The sequence below is a fragment of the Cynocephalus volans genome, chromosome 3 (genome assembly GCF_027409185.1).
Source record: "Cynocephalus volans isolate mCynVol1 chromosome 3, mCynVol1.pri, whole genome shotgun sequence".
Classification (NCBI taxonomy): Eukaryota; Metazoa; Chordata; class Mammalia; order Dermoptera; family Cynocephalidae; genus Cynocephalus; species Cynocephalus volans.
Window position 1 is genome coordinate 185,414,204 of NC_084462.1, and position 4,439 is coordinate 185,418,642.

Sequence of the window (4,439 nt, forward strand, 5' to 3'; positions counted from 1 at the left end):
GCTGTGTTACAATTCTTTATCTTATACCAGAGACTTTATAGCCTCGGGAAAATTTCTTGTCCTTTGCAAGGTCAATATTTGAAACTTCAAGGCTTTGGAAAACCAGGCCCTGTGAAGTACATTTGCTTTATGCATACTCTACACTTTGGTGTATGAAACCTTCATGTTTGTTGGAAATAAAGATGCACACTGAAAAGTCTGCTGAATGGATGTGGTTGTGATGGTCAGAGAAAAGCTCCTGCCCTAGGAACAAGATCTCCTTCACTAAAGCACCTCAGAGCTGCCCTCCACAGACATTGTGAAACTCTGGATTGTGTCTGAGATCTTATGAGGATGTAGTGGAGCACATCTGCAGCCCTCTTCACTGTGTGACCCTGAGGATGTGGCCTTACCTCTATATGCTTCTGTCTGAAAAGATGTGAATTGTGGATTGTGATGACAACTTTATGTGTAAATTCTGTAGCAGGATGTCTGCATTGCTGGATTTTCTCATCACTGATATTCGTGCTGTTACCCTCCCTGGGAACCAGAAAGAACCTCTGACAGCCCTCACCCCTGAGCGCACAAGGATTACCTGCTCCGGTCCTGATCTGACAGGTCACACCCGGTGACATAGGGCCAGCCAGTCATGCTCAAGCTCAGTGTATTCACACTTCCATTCACCAATTAGATCCTCCTATATTTCCTTTATTCAATTATATAAAAAATGTCTAGAGTATGGAGTATTGAAACTTAGCTATTCCATATTTGTTTAGTGAATTAAATAATATCCAAAAATCTAGGTAACAGGAGAGTCACCAGAATTTGGGTGAGTTATAACAGCAGGCAAAACCTGGTCACTCTTGTTAGTACATGGAGAAGTGGGCTGATCTGGTGTGGACAACAGAGGGAAAGAAATGGAACCCAGTGTCCAGAATCAGGTGAGTTCATTACTCACCAGGGGGTCTCTGTTAAATAGATGCAGAAGAAGCTGTCCTTACCTCCAGGGAAACTATGAACTTAAAGGGAAATTGATGTAAATTCTATTTATAGATTAAAATGTGACAAGTGTGCATATATTTAGGTGGGTGTGAATAGGTTGCTAGTGTGTGCTGGTTCCCAGAAAGAAGTAATTAGATCAGCTGGGAAGAAAAAGATTGTGACATTTGTAGATATTATCAATGACAAATTAATCAAGACTCTAGATTATGTTTTAATGTACAAAAATAACCTGTACATTAATTTCCAGAATAGCTGTTTCATTCTGCATTTTCTCTAGCAATATTTGAGGCTCTAGGTTCCTGGCATAGTCACCAACACTGGTATTCTCAGTCTTTCTTTTCTTTCCGATTTCTTCTTTTTTCCCCCTTTTTCTAAAATAAGTATTTTTTAATTACATGAAGGAAAGCTACAGGGATTCTGTATGTGTGTGTATATATATATGTTATATTAGTTTTCAGACTGCAAATATAAAACCTCAGTTACAGAATCACTGCTTTTTTCATTATTTTTGTTTAATTTTTCAGCAGACAATTCTCACACATCCCTCAGCCTTTCCTCTAAGTTAGTGTGCATTTGTTTTCACAAACTACTTAATTTTTTCATAAACTTCTTGAAGAGAAGCTTTGGTCAAGAATGGAATGAAATTGCAAGAATAAATAAATAAATACATACATACATACATACCAAACAAAACCAAAACAAAAATCACTGCTACTTTTATAAAACAAACACCTTCAAAAATTATGTCCACACATTATTTTCTCTGCACGTGTTTCCATGTTTCCCTGGGCCTGGCATTCCTCACCATCATGCAAACACGGAGCTGCCATCAGCTGCCATCTTCATGCTGCATTGTGGAGGCCCCTTCAGCATCGCACTATCCAGCAGCCCTGGATAGAAAACCCTAAGGTCTAGAAATTCCAATTCTCATGGCTTCATCGATTCCGATAGTGAAAAATGTGTGACAATCTTACTCATCCACCTGATAAACAGACACCTGGGTGATGCTGTTCTGCTTCAGAGTCTCCAGGATGAACTGTGGTCCTCAGTGGTCACCCTCTTGTCCATGTTGGCAGAATCGTTTCATGCATACGTGTCGCACTGGATGATCTGTTTTGGAATGTGTATCTTGAAATCAAAGGTCAAGCAGCCAAGGTCATCGTAGTTTAAAAGGATCTGGCAGCAGTCACAGCCAGCAGCTACAACACTACTCTCTGAGACAAATGGTAGACTCTGGAGTGGCAGGAACTCTGCTTTCAGAGTTGAGACCTGTGCACTTTCTGAGGCATCAGCAATAGACACGATGCTGTCATGGTTGACCCAGGCCAGGCAGCTCCAATAGGAGGCTCAGCTGACCCCATGGGACTGGCCATCAGTGCCACTGCGACCAAACTCTGACATCAGCTGACCAAAAAGCTTCCTGTTGCCCCAGGTCGTACTGGCTGGCTTTTCTTCCACTTCTTTGATGCAAGCAAAAAACACTCTGCATTTGAAGTCACACGATCCTGCTACCAGCAAACATTATCGGGATGCCAGTCCAAGACGAGGACTGCGGAGACAACTGGCGTTTTAATGTGCCTGCTTACCCACCAGGCATTTTCAGCCGACAACCAGCAAACAGAAATGAGTTGTCTTCTGCTTCCCACAGCAAGTTTGTTCTCTAGAAGGGACCAGTTCACAAAAGTGTCTGTGCTACTAATTCTCAGGATCACTAGGTTTGGCTTCCAGACACCGTCTTTCTGACTCCAAATATAGACATTTCATTCTGCCTGGCAAGTGAGGGTGCGATCGCTCTCGGGAGCCCAGTCAGAACCTGTGACGTATCTGTTGGGCTGCTTGAGTTCAGGAGCTTTGACTCACTGGATCCTGCTCGTACAGATTTGCACCTCGTGATTATTGGGGCTGTGGGCAATCTTTATATGACCCATGTTCCAGGCATGACAGCTGATTAGCTCTAGTAAAAATTAATACCGGGACATTATTCTAGTGTTTTCAAAGGATAGAAAGCTGAGGTCGGTGCCAGTCCAGCCGACTGGGAGCAGAGAATTTGCAGAATCTGATTAGTTGTTGGGGACAGGCTCTGGTAGGTGAGGGCAGAAGACTGAAGACCAAGGGCCCAGCACCAGAGAGCAAAATTGCTTTGGAATAAACAAAAATTAAAGAGGAATAGTTCACAAATTTAATGGTTATTCAAAAGGTTCATGAAAAAAAGTATATTTTAAAAAAACTATGCAGATTGAATTTTCCCCCTTCCAAAATGAATGTACAATATCTGTTTTATCTTAGCACAAATTTTTGAAGTATTTTATTTTTAATTGTATATTTTATGGGGTACAGTTTGTTATTTCAGTGCATGTATATATTGTATTATTATCCAGTCATAACAGAGTATTTATCACCTAAACATTTGTCAATTCTTTGTGGTTATAAAGTTCAAGATTCTCTTTTCTGACTATACTGAACTGTACAATACAGTATTTCCTTTGAATAAGAACCATTCTAAAAAGATTATACTGTTACCTCATTGTGGTCTTCATGTGAATATCTCTACTGGACAGTAATATTGAGTATCTCTTTATATGCTAATTTATAATCTCCACAGTCTGTTTGCCAAAGCATCTGTGTGAATCTGTGACTATCTTATGAATAAATCATTTATTTATTTATTTATTAAAGTTGCTGTTTAGTTTTAAGGATTCTTACTAAATTTTGCATATGAGCAAGTTGTGGTTGTGTGATTTGCAAATACTTCACCTAGTAAGATGTTTTTTGTTCCTTTTCTTAATAGTCACATGACTGAAAAATTGTTTAAAATTATGAAGTTAAATTTATATATATATATATATTATTAATCATGGGTTTTTTCATTATTGTTGTTTGGGTGTTGGTTTACTGTCTCACCATCTACCTGAAAGCTGTACTTTTCCTTGTGTCTCATAGCACTGACCTGCTCACTCAATAATTTCTGCTAACTCAGAGGTTTGCTTGTTTGTTTGTCTCTGGGGATCATTTTCATGGGATGGTTCTTCTAACTCTGTTTCAGGATCAAACTCAAGAGAGATGTGTTGCGCTTTTATTTTATTTTTTCTTTTTCCTGAAGTGCTTATTAGATTTAATGCGATTTCTTTCAGAGTCAAGCTACAGCATTTTCCATTCCAAACGTCAGGCCTCCTACTTATCTTGGGCTCCTACTTAACTCTTGGAAACATGCTTTATGGGGCCTGGATTCTATATGAAATCCTTGAAAACTTGTTTATGCACCGCCACTGTAAAACATTTCATAACAATGGCACATTCTTTCATTTTTACTATTTTACGGTTATGCTATTTTTGTATCTTGGGATTGTATCATTTCTTTTTTTTAAACAAGAAAAGCTGGCATCCATATTTCTGTAACTCCACATGCTTTCTCACTTTATAATTCTTCTCTGACTTCATATCTAACAGTTTTGTAAAGG

At 39.2% G+C, this 4,439-nt stretch overlaps 1 pseudogene; it reads right to left on the reverse strand.

The window, feature by feature from the left end:
- Window positions 1–1,847: 1,847 nt before the first annotated feature.
- On the reverse strand, window positions 1,848–2,983 carry LOC134372828 (actin-related protein 2/3 complex subunit 1A-like; annotated as a pseudogene).
- Between the last annotated feature and the right edge of the window lie 1,456 nt (window positions 2,984–4,439).